The sequence below is a fragment of the Eleutherodactylus coqui genome, chromosome 12 (assembly GCF_035609145.1).
Source record: "Eleutherodactylus coqui strain aEleCoq1 chromosome 12, aEleCoq1.hap1, whole genome shotgun sequence".
Classification (NCBI taxonomy): domain Eukaryota; kingdom Metazoa; phylum Chordata; class Amphibia; order Anura; family Eleutherodactylidae; genus Eleutherodactylus; species Eleutherodactylus coqui.
In genome coordinates this window covers 43,036,176-43,049,476 of record NC_089848.1, presented here as the reverse complement: position 1 = coordinate 43,049,476, position 13,301 = coordinate 43,036,176, and positions in this window count along the sequence as shown.

The window sequence follows — 13,301 nt, the reverse complement described above, 5'->3', positions numbered from 1 at the left end:
ATATACTGTACGCTCTTGTGTTAATTACTTTACATAATTTTGCATCATCTGCAAATATTGATATTTTACTGTACAATCGCTCCATGAAATCGTTAACAAATATATTAAAAAGAATAGGACCCAATACTGACTCCTGTGGTACCCCACTAGTAACAGTGACTCAATCAGAGTATGTATCATTAATAACCACCCCCTGCTTTCTATGACTGAGTCAGTTACTTACACACTTATACACCTTCTCACCCAGACCAAGTATTTTCATTTTATATACCAACCTTTTATGCAGCGCAGTATCAAATGCTTTGGAAAAGTCCAGATATACAAGATCCAGTGACTCTTCCCAGTCCAGTTTAGCCAGTTTAGAACTTACCTCCTCGTAGAAGCTGATCAGGTTGGTTTGACAGGAGTGCCCTCATAAACCCATGATGATACAGAGTTTTACAGCCATTTTCCTTGAGGTACTCCAGGATAGCATCTCTTAGAAACCCTTCAAACATTTACCCATAATAGAAGTCAAACTTACTAGCCTGTAGTTTCCAGGGGTTAGACTGGTGACATTTAGTGGAGAGATTACTTTATTACTCTGCATCTCATTTTCATCTGTGAATACACTGGAGAAAAAACTATTTAATAGATTTTCTTTCTCCTCATTAGCTTCTACGATTTTTCCATCATTACTTCTTAAAGGGCCAACACTTTTCTTTTTAATCTTTTTTACTATATATATAGCTGAAGAACAGTTTAGGGTCAATTTTACTGTCTTTCGCAATGAGTCTCTCTGCCTTGGCATTTGCTGCTTTTATTTGCTTTTTACATTATTTATTTTTTTCCTTATAGGTTTTTAGTGCTTCTTCACTGCTTTCTTGTTTTACTAGTTTAGATGCTTTCTTTTGTTGTTTATTGCCCCTGTATGACCTGCTCATAGAGAGTATTTAAGATGGTATAAACATTTTCCATTTATTATCTGTACTCTTTTTTTTCTGAGGACATTGTCCCAGTCAATACAGTTATGGGCATCTCTGAGCTGATTGAACTTTGCCTTCCTAAAGTTTATTGCATCTGTAGCTCCCCAATAAAACTCCCTATTAAAAGACAAGTGGAAATTTCATATGTTATGGTCACTATTTCCCAGGTGCCCTCTGACAGGCACGCCTGTTATTCTGTCAAGTATTTTGATTAATATTAAGTCCAAAATGGCCTTTCCTCTAATTAGGTCATGTGCAAGTTTGGAAAGGTAATTATCTTTAGTTATTAACAAAAATTCATTTCCTTGATGAGATCCGCAGGTTTCAGTTTTCCAATTTATATCTGGATAGTTAAAGTCCCCCATAATAATTACGTCATTGAGATTGGCTGTTTCATCTATTTGCCTTAGTAGTAGATTTTCAGTGGTTTCTGTTATATTTGGTGGCTCATAGAAAACCGCTATGTGTATTTATTATTGTTTTTCCCTCCATATATTTTTACTATACATGTTCATTTCCATCACATATATCTTCTCATAGTGTGGGTTTTAAACAGGACTTTACTTAAAGACAAACCCTCTCCCTTTCGTTTTTTTCCGATCCTTTCTGAACAAACTATAATCCTGTAAATTGACTGCCCAGTCACAGTTTTCATCCTACCAGGTCCCAGTTATTCCCACTATGTCATAGTCAAACATTACTTTCAGTTCACCAACCTTATTGGTCAGACTTCTAGCATTATTCACAATATGGTTTAGAAGTTTTTTGTTTTTTTATTATTTTAAGAGTATTCCTATTAACAGTTCTGCCAGTTCTAACTGTACTAACCCCTCCCACCACTCCACCCCCATTTTCATTACCTAGTCCCAGATCACTGTCTATACTATCTTCCCCATTATCTCTCTCTGATTGCTCCCCTCTTCCCAACCCCATCCCCTAATTTAAACTCTCCCCTGACCATCTATCCATCTTCTCCGCCAGCACAGCTACCCCTCCCCATTGAGATGCAGACCATCCCTATGGTAGAACGTGTAGCCAACAGCAAAGTCAGCCCAGTTCTCCAGCAACCATAAGCTTACATCCTAGGTCCCTGAAATCAGTTTTAAGGACTTTCCACCTACCTCTAACTTTGTCATTGATGCTAATGTGTACCATGACCCCTGGGTCCTCACTAGCCCCTTCCAATAGTTTGTCAAGATGTGTCGAACTCAAGAGCCAGGATGACCACACAATGTTCGATGATCTCAATCTTTGTGGCAGTTTGCCTTGTCTGTCACCCAAATAATTGAGTCCCCAATTACCAGGACCTGTCTAGCCTGCCCTGCTCTCCTATTCCCCTTTCTATAGCAGACATCTCCCTGGCGGTCAGAGGCCATATCGTGCTGCAGCAGTGCTGACCCTGTAATGGCAGTCCCCTCATCTGCAAACTTTGCAAAGTTGTTGGAGTGTGCCAGTTCAGTACTAGCCTCCCTGGCACTCTTCCCTCTATCTCTTCTTGTAACTGTCACCCAGATGCTACCATCCACCAAACAAATGTCTGCTCAGTGAGCAGCAAACTCTATCCCATGTTGTCAATGAATCTTAGTGTTGCAAGCAACTCATTTAGATACAGGATCTGGGCTTTCAAATGTGTAACATGCTCACATCTCGTACAGCAGTATGCACCCTCGAACGGTTCAAGGACTGCATACATGGCACAAGGTGTATACTGGACAGCATTATCAGTCATGGAGCACATTCTAAATGGAATGGTACAGATAAAAATCAAGTAATCAAGTAATTTAGCAGTAAATACATGTAAGTGACTTCCTTCTAAAGACTCCTGATTTTAAGTGACACACACTAAAACAACCACATTTTAAATCATCCACACCTCACAAGCTCCCACACTCACTCTTCTGTTTGCTCTAAATATCTCCCAGCAGCAGTAATGCCTGGTTTAGACACAACGATTATCGCTCAAAAGATGTCTTTTGAGTGACTTTCGAGCGATAATCATTGTGTGCATTTACGGGGAAAGGTGATCGCTCAAACGTTGAGTGATCACTTTGTGCTCTGAGCAGGGTATGCAGAAGACAAGCGGGGGCGCTTGTCTTCTGCATCCAGCTGTTCTCTGCTCGGAATGCTCAGCTGTTACACAGCTGAGTGTTCCGAGCGGGGTATGCAGAACACAGCTGGACCGCTGTGAGAGTCATACCCCGTCACATCCTCATTAATCTCATGGTTCCGTTCTTGAACACCCCACAACTTCATTATACCTAATAAAGGTGACAGCCGCGCAGGCCCCATTAAAAGCAATGGAATAGCATTACTGTCCTCTATGACAGTTGTGACAGGGGATTCTTCCATCCCCACTGCAGACCCCTCATTACTGAACACTGTGATAGTGCTGTCACAATGTTCAGTGATGAGGGGACTCCCCGTGGGGATTAACAGACATCACACAATGTCTTTACGCGCAGCACTGACCTTACTGGCGCACATTATAGGCATGCATGTCCTATCTTTTGCAGGTGCAAGTATTTTGCGCCTCTAAAAAACGGACATGTGATCACTTCATAGGAAACCAATGGTTCTGATAGACGCAATTTTTTTGTGCACACAGGCGTGCAAAAAAAAAACTGCTTGTCTGACCATGGCCTAACACTGCCTTACCCCATCTAGCCTGCGTCAAACGGTTTGTGGATTCACCTTGCAGTATGTGATCCGAACACTTTGTACACCGCCACTATGGATTTGGAACAAAGACTACAGTAAATCATGAAAATTGTGCCACTGTCCAAACACTTCTCAACCTGATGTAATAGACGCCACTGATATATTTTGTGAACTTGTGGTGCTTAAAAGCTTTTTGGCCTCCTGGGTTCCTACAGTAAGTGTTTCAGAGCTAATATAAAAATACAGCATTTTGCAGCCTCAACACCATTGTGAACAATAATGGCTTTTCTGCAAAGAATCTAATGTCGTATTGGAAAAGCAAAAGAAATCAAAGAGTTTGTGTGCTGCATGGAAGCAGGAAACATTAACTGCTTATGATGACACTGATATGTGCTGGCTAATGGTTCAAGAGGAAAACCATACTACAACATTATTGCAGAAACAGGGCATGCATCTCTAATTACGCTGGTAATTTATGTCATTAGATAGTTTAACCCCTCCAAAACCAGAAGGGGCTTTGTTTTTTATTTTTGTTTTCTGTCCCACCTTGACGAGCCATAACTTTTTTTTACATTTTGTTATATTTGTATGAGGGCTTGTTTTTTTTTTTGTAGAAGTTGTATTTGTAATGGTATTGTTTGATACACCATACAATGTACTTAAAAACTTGTGAAAATTTTAAGTGGGGTGAAATGAAAGAAACAAACAAAAGCAATTGCACCATATTTTTTTTTGGGGGGGGGGGGGTAGTTTTCACAGTGTTCAGGATGCAATAAAAAATACTTTATTCTGCGGGTCAGTACAAATGTGTATATAGTTTTTTACTATTGTTAGTATACAGTGTTTTACTATTTTTAAAAATTAAAGAAATGTTTTTCTTAAAATGAAGACTGCTCTCCGTCGCCATATTCTGTGCATCGTAACTTGGGTTGCATGAGGGCTTGTTTTCTGGGGAGAGAGCTGTAGTTTTTATTAGTACCATTTTGATGTACTTTTTGTTTACTTTATTTATTCTTTTTTTCAGTCCTCATAGGGTTTTGAACTTGCAGTGACTTGATTACATGTACTAATTCTTTTGAATGTTTCCTATTTTGCTCTGCCACAGTCAGTGCTTCATAGATAGCTATGCATGGACAGTTCTCTCAATACGACAATCCCCATTAGGGAATATTGACAGAACAGAAAGAGGTTTACATTCAGCACCCAATTTTATTAGCCAGTATGGAGACATGCTAACTCAAAGAGGCTGTTGCCCTGGTAGACCTGGCCCGGTCATGTATTACATGGGCAGCCATTCATTTAAATAGCTGAAATGTATTGCTAAATTGAGGCTACTACAGGGTAAATGTATGGTGAGCTGTGATTTCCCAAGGTGTATCAGTATCAGTTGTTCATCTGGGTTTATATAAACTGATCACCAGGCCCTTTTTAAAAATAATTTCATTGAGTACATTTCCTAGAAATTGTGAAAGTGTAGCTAACATTTCAGATGACCTTTCAAAATAAGCTGCCATGTATGTACGTGGGGTATAACACTATTTCTGTGCATTATCTGACTTTTCACCTATGCTAGATTCTGATTCTCAGGTCTTCCAGAACTAGTGGGATGAGCCTGGCTGCTGTAATGTGTTCTGTAGACTGTACACATAGAACTGCAGATTTTGCTCTTTAACTGTTTGTAAAATTCATACATACATATTATCATCATATAAGACAGTGTACAGCAGTAATTAAGCACTGATTATGTGAATAGATAGCAGTAAATAATTAACCACGAGCTCTAGAAGCATGCTCAGGAGTGGAATTCAGTCAGTTCTCACTAGTTCTTCTGATCTAGAACTGGGCAAAGCTGAAATGCTGTTCCAGACCCCTTTTTCTCAAGTGAATTGTATCTGCATCTTTAAGACATGAATACAATTCACTACAGCAGCGATGCAGCAGGAAACTATAATCAGCTCCTTGCTTCATCGCTCAGTGCGTTCTCTGTGCCCCAAGCGGCACAATGATGCGATTGTGTCACCTGTGTTGTTCGACAGGATACCAACCTGAATAGGTGAAGTCAATGAAGACACCGTGGGAACATAAGGAAGGTGGGTGACATTTTTTGTCTTATTACCATGACACACCAGGACATTGATTTCTAAGGTGACAGTGGGGCTTATTACAAAGAGGAATATACAGTATATGGCTTTTTATTAAAGGGCACATATATGGCTTATTACTGTGGGTGATATACATGGCTTATCACTAAGGGGAATATATATATGACTTGAGGGGGCATATATGACATTACTGAGAGGGGAAGTATGGCTTATTACTAAGGCACCAATCAAAGATAGGACATGCAACTACAAAGCTCGCATCTAAGATCCATGGTGTGAGAAAAGACAGGACCTGACCTATCTTTGGTGCGCTGCGCAGGATTTTCCATAGACTTCTATGGGAGCAGGAGTTTATGGAAACTTCTGCGCAGGGAATAGATTCCCCGCTGCTTACAGCAGAACATTTAAAACTTGCTGCGCAGAAGCACATTTTAAATGTCCTGCTGTAAACTCCTGTTAGTCCCTGTGGGTTCCCTTAATCCCAGCAGGGAGTAACAGGAATTTACAACGGGGCATTTAAAATGTGCTTCTGGGCAGCATATTTTGTATGGGTAATCTCTGTGAGAAGCCCTATAGCCCTCTCTATCTAGTCCTGCCCCCTCTCTGCGCTATGGGGATATTCCAGAGCAGGGAAAGAGAGAGCAGGGCTGTGGGTTACTCCCCCATAGCAAGGAGAGAGAGAGTGGGGCTATGGGGGAGTAACACATAGCAGGAAGAGACAGAGCGGGGCTATGGGTCATTCCCCCATATCAGAAAGAGAGAGCAGAGCTATGAGGAATTAATCCATAGCAGGGAGAGACTGTGCATGGCTATGGGTTAATCCCCCATATCAGGGAGAGAGAGTGGAGCTATGGGGGAATTAACCCATAGCAGGGAGAGACAGAGTGGGGCTGTGGGCTAATCTTCCATATCAGAGAAAGAGAGAGAGCAGAGTTGTGGGGGATTAACCCATAGCAGGGAGAGAAAGAGCGGGGCTATGGGTTAATCTCCCATAGTCCCGCTCTCTCTCTCCCTGCTATGGGGAACTTCCGAAGCCCCACGGGGCTTCTTCTCCCTCTTCTCCTGAAGCAGCTGCCCGTTCACGTGATTTTTAGCCCAGTGATGGGTGTGGATGAATCTTCCGTCCCGGCTGCCGTCTGTGTGGTGCGTCCCGGGCGGCGGCCTGCTCCGTTCAGGCCGTCGCCTCTGTGCTCACTCACAACCGCTCCACCGCTCACAAGTTGTGGCAATCTGCCGCCGCAGACGCTTCTGGTGCCGTAGTCCTCAGGACGGCACTTCGTGGATGAAATGCCCCCCAGCCAATCCAAAGCTGGGGGCGTTAACATTCTTTGACAGTGCTGTATTATGTCGCCACCGTTAACTTCCAGTGGCGACATAATACAATAATACCTGGGGAGAGTATGGTTTATTAGGGGGAGAGTGTAGCTTATTAATTGGGAGGGGCACAGTGTTAATAGTACTGTAGTCACTGTATGGTCTGCAATATGATGTTGGGTGGTAACATTCTAGTTGGTAAGCTACAACTCCAAGCATTTATTTACCATTGTCCAGGTCCTATTGAAATCTGCTACTTCACATGGTACAGATGTATGTAGCAGCGGCTAACTTGACATTGCAATGCATCCCTTTATTGATCTCAGTTTGGGTGCTGTATTTATGTACTGTGCATAGTCCTGGTGCAGTATATATGTATTTGAGTAGGTTCCGAATATACATATATATATATATACATATATATATATATATACACTGAGGTTGATTTTGGTGCTATATGTATGTACTGTAGTTGCTTCTGTTACGGTATACAGGATGCAGTCAAAATAGCTGATCCGCTATATCTCAATACTGGTGTCCTAAATTGAAACATGGCGTACTTGAATGGGAAATCATGCAGGCGCTACATGATGGTGAATCACGGCCTGATATCGCTCTCGCTTGTGTGCAGGAGCCCTAAGGGTGCATTGACATGGCCAAGAAAGTAATGCAAGTTCTCATTGCGAGGTGCACAAAAATGCAACCCATTATTTGCAAAGCTTCTAAAAAACCCTGGATGCGAGGCATTTTCATGTGAAAACAGCATCGCATCCCTGTGAAGGTTCTATTCATCCTATTGCGTTCAATGGGGCAGCACCAGTGCCAGCCCCATTGAAAGCAATGGGGGAACATCGCGATCTCCTGCCGCTGTTGTGACAGCAGCGTCAGGGAATTCCTTCATCCCTGCAGGGAGTCCTCTCATCACTAAACACCCTGCCACTGCTGTCACAGTGCTCAGTGATGAGGGGCCTCCCTGCAGGAATGAAGGAACCGCCTACCGCTTCTGTCACAGCAGCGGCAGAGGATCGCAATGTTCTGCCTATGTTTTCATATGATTCGACACCGCTGCCGCTGGCTCTATTGGGATCAAGGTGAAGCCCCTGGATGTGACAGCCTCACATCCCTGCGGGGCTAAAGGAATTCCCTGCCACAGCTGTCACAGCTGCAACAAGGGATCGCAATCTTCCCCCGTTGCTTTCAATGGGGCCGGCGCTGCTGCTGACTGCATTGAAAGCAATGGGCGATATCGCAAAAAAAATGGGCATGCTGCGATTCTTTTTTTCACGCAGCATCGCAGGAGTGAAAACATCGCAAATGAGAGATGGTTTTATAATCATGCGTTTTCATTCCCTCTCGCGACGCAAGAAACGCCCCCCCCCCCCCCCCCGATTTTCTCACCAGTGTGAAGGCGCACTTAGGCTTTATTTACACAGACAAGCATGATAAACGGCCCATGAGAAACCTGGACTGAGATCATGCCTGTAAAATTGTGATTTTGTATGTGAGTGTGATGCGATTTTAACATTAGAAAGTCCTATTGACTATTGCAATAAAAAATAGTGCATTTTTATTGTGCAATTTTTTTCGTGGGCGTCAGCATTGTGATGCGGGAATATTCTGGAAAAAAAAGCATTGCTGACGACCCAAAATCACGGGGAACAAAGACGCGATTTCGCCGCCATTTTCTTGCGGCAAAATCGCGATCGCCCATGTGAAACTAGCCTAAGAGAGTGGATTAATAATGGGAGAACTCGCTTTAAGCAGAGACGTGCAGGGCAGCAGCTGGTGAGGTTACTGCCGCAGGTAAGCAGTGACGGATATTCAATCTCATCGGACACCGCTCAGCATCTTGTTCATGCAGGAGACATACGAAGATTCTGGGATTGGATCCAAGTTCTGTGATTTATGAATTGGCTTCAAGCATAGGAACAGGTGAGACAGAATCAGCTGTCTGGAGAAGGCTGGCACTCCAGGGTGTCATGGACCACAAACGTATGTACAATGTGCTTGGATTATAAAATAACAGCGCTAATTCCACTGGCGGCTTTAGGAATATATTGTTTTTCTTATACTATATTTTATTATAATGCAATGTAAAGGATATGTGAATCATATACACTACTCAAAAAATTAAAGGCAGACTTAAATCACATATGAACAAAAGATTCAAGCTTAAAATATTCAAACTAAAATCATCCACCAATTGAAGGCTGGATTCCAAATCATCCAGAAAAGGAATTTATTTCATCACGTAGCTCATAATGTGACACAATAGTGCGTATAGTCCCACGTGCTTGTGTAGTGGCCCGGAGGGTCCTCCAGAATGGTCGCACTCATTTGTCCTGTCACACCTGTCTATGTGCTTCCAGGATGAATAGAAGGTCAGAGAAACCTGGTTTCCCCCTTCTTTCTAAGCTAGAAGCTTAGAGCTTGGCATCAGCTGGCTGCTTATTGGCTGTATGTCATGCCTTCACTGATTGGAGAGCCCAGAGTGGAAAAAATTAATATAAGCCTCTATGCAGAGGGGGAGGAGAGACGGGAAGTGCGGGAAAGAGGAGGAAGGGGAGGAGGAGTTAGCTAGGAGTCGTGAGGAGAGTCTGCAGTGAGTTGTCGTCAGGGGACATCATGTTTCAGGAGTGCAGCAGAGCGTACGGTGATTTAGCAAATTGTCCAGGGAAGCGAGGCCCTTTCTGCTCCCAAACCTTTCCAGCAGTGAAGAGAAGAGAGTTTGGAGGTCCTCTTTCCACTAAAACAGTGAGTTAAACTAACCGGGTGAAATCAAAGCCAGGAATAGTTCAGAGGTCATTAAAACTCCAACACCTGCATCTTTCACCTCCAGTAAGCCCATTAGTTTACAAGTACTGTGGGGATTCATTACTGAATAGCCTCTAGGACAGTGGTGGCGAACCTGTGGCACACAGAGCCCTCCCTGCTGGCACACACCGCCGTTAGCCACTCACCATGTTAGTGAATACTGGCTGTGCTGCTAGCGGCGCTGATCCCGACGCATACAGTGTGCAGCTGGGATCTTCCTCCCCCTCCCCTGATGTCTTCTCTTAGGTTCCACAAGAGCAAAGGGGAGGAGGTGTTTGGCAGCACACTGTTACACTGGAGCTGCTGTAGGGGGTCACTATTATCACTGGGGCTGCCGTGGGCATCACTATTACCGCTGTGGTAGGTTTACATGTAATGCTGCAGAATGTCCTCAGCGGAAATTTCTTTGGCAAATTCCACAGCATTTCCACACCCAAAAAGTCAAAATCTGCACCCTGTCTATTTTGAAACAACCCTGTCCTTTTTAAATCGACCTAGGTAAAATTATATGTCGTGATAAGCCTCGCCCCCTGAAGTGTTGGCACTTTGCGATAAATCAGTGGGTTTTGGGTGGCGGTTTGGGCATTCGGTCTCTAAAAGGTTTGCCATCACTGCCCTAGGATATGAGAGAGAGAGAGCATTGAAAAAAAGTGTATGTTATTTCCAAGTTTACTGCTTTCAATATTTTCATCAACTGCATCATTATCTGTGCTGCTAAAAATTCTGTATTTCTGCATGACTGTGAAAAGAGAATTCTGTTAATTGAAAAGCTTAAGTAAAACTGTGTGCTCCCAGTTTACTAAGAAAAGTTAACTGAACTAGTGTCAAGTTATTACACCATCGTTCAACTTGGAGTTCAGATTCGAGTACTGGCGTCACCCGTGACAAAACCACCGTTCAGGTAAAACATATTTACTACCATTATTTATGCAACTGTGCAACAACCGAGCAAAGCACCATTGCCGCGACTGCCGGGAGAGATTGCAGAGCTACCCGTGACAACCATCTTGCAATCCCAGTGGTCTCCCCTGCTTTGGCGCGCTCTGCTCGGCCGTTGCACTTGTATGCATTTCTGGCAATATCTGGGCATGCTCCTGATGAGACAAAGGATGATGTCCCGAGGATCTCCTTCCAGATTTAGATCAGGGCATTAGTCAGCTTCAGGACATTTTGTGGTGCTACTTGGCGGCGTCAGACACACTTACACATAATGTCCTAGAACTTCTCAATTGGATTCAGGTCTGAAGGACATAAGAGTAAATCAATGACATTAATGTCTTCAACATCCAGAAACTGCCTACACATTTTGGCCAAATGAGGCTGGGCATTGTCCTACACCAGGAAGAACCCAAAGCCCACTCCTGTAGCATAAGGTCTGACAATGGCTCCCAGGATTTCATTATAGTACCTAACAGCAGTCAGGATATTCTTGGCTATCATGTGTAGGTTTGTGTGAACCCCGCCCCCCCCCCCCCCTTCCCCGTAAGGATATGCCTCCCCAAACCATCACTGACCCACTGTCAAACTGGTCGTGCTAGATGATGTTGCAGGTAGCATAACATTCACCATGGTGTCTCCATACACTTTCACGTCTGTCACACATGCTCAATGTAAATCTACTCTCATCTATGAAGAGAATGAGATGTCAGTGATGAGCCTGCCTATTCTGGGCTTCTCTGGAGAATTCTGCACACTGCTAGGCTTTGAGCACAGGTCCCACTACACAATATCGGACTCTCATGCCACTCTCATGAGGTCCCTTTCTGACAGTTTGGTCAGAAACATTCAGACCAGTAGACCGCTGAAGGTCATTTTGTAGGGTGCTCCTCTTGTTCCTCCTCGCACAAGGAGCAGATACCGGCCCTGATGCTAGGTTGATGCTCTTCTACAGCCCTTGCCCAATTTTCTTTGTGTAACGGTCCCTGACTTGATATTTGTTCTTGAGACTGTGCTGGGAAAGATATCAAACCTTCTTGTGAAGGCATATATAGAAGTGCCATACTGGAGGAGCTGGAGTACCTGTGCGACCTGGTTGGTGTCATGCTACCAGTAATGACAAGGACACTAAGAAAATGCAAAACTAGAAAAGGAAAGAAAAGGAGAGAGTAATTTTGGCTACTAGCAGCAAAGCCATTTCCTTTTTGGGATTTGTCTTGCTGTTGCCTCTCCAGTGCACATGTTGTAACTTTCAGTTGAAATTGATTTACAATTGCTTCCTAACTGGACAGATTGATATTGATACACCTTAAGTTTAAGTCACTTAGGATTATAATGTGATGCTAAAGTGTTCCCTTGATTTGTTTGAGCAGTATATAATAGAGTAATTCATTCACATGGCTTGTAAAGTTTGGAGGTCAAGTTAGTGGGCAATTGTAACCCCTTAAAGATCCAGCTATTTTGGGCCTTAAGCTGTTGGCATGCTCTATTAGTACATGGGGTGTGGAACGGTATTCTTGCACTGTCCTGAACTATTACAGCACTGGCATTAACTGTCACAGGATGGACAGAACAGTGATGGCAGCTGTAATGGACATCTGACCAATCACAGTGTGATTTCATGGAAAAATGGGCTAAAACCTAGTGAACAACTGTGACCTCCTCAGATCTGGGACAGAGACAAGAGAACAACAAATGTCTATGGTGCCCAATGCAGCATCTATTGTATGTTAGTGATCCCTGGGGTCAATTCACTTGTTCATCTTTTTATAACTTCACCTAAGAGCCTCTAAAATTGTCAGCCATTGCTGTGTACGACACCGAGTTATGGTGCTTTCGTATCTGGAACATCTGTTCAGAGGTTATGTCGGAGATCCAGCACAAAATATTAGAGTAGCGCTGCATGAAGGACTTTTTCATCCGGTACAATGCCGGACGGCTGAGTGAAAGCCAAGCAGACCCCATTATAGTCAGTGGGGTCCGTTCGGTGCTGTTTGGTTCCGTCCAGGTGTGAAAGTAGCCTAAGGGCTGCTTCACACTAGCGAGGGCGATATCGGGTTGTGATTCACGGCCTGATAGCGCCCCAGCAATCCATGTGAAGCCCTGTGGATGTGAGGCGTTTTCATGTGAAAACTGACGTGCATCACTGCGGGGAGTCCCTTAACCCCCGCCATGGCTGAAGGGATTTCCCTGGCACTTCTGAAGGGATTCTCCGTAGGGCTGAAAGGATTACCCGTGGGTAGAGATGAGCGAACGTACTCGTCCGAGCTTGATACTCGGGCGAATATTAGGGTGTTCGGGATGTTCTGGTTACTTTCAGTTTCCTCTCTGAGACGTTAGCGCGCTTTTCTGGCCAATTGAAAGACAGGGAAGGCATTACAACTTCCCCCTGTGACGTTCAAGCCCTATACCACCCCCCTGCTGTGAGTGGCTGGGGAGATCTGATGTCACCCGAGTATAAAAATCGGCCCCTCCCGCGGCTCGGCTCAGATGCCTTGTGAGTTAGCTGAGG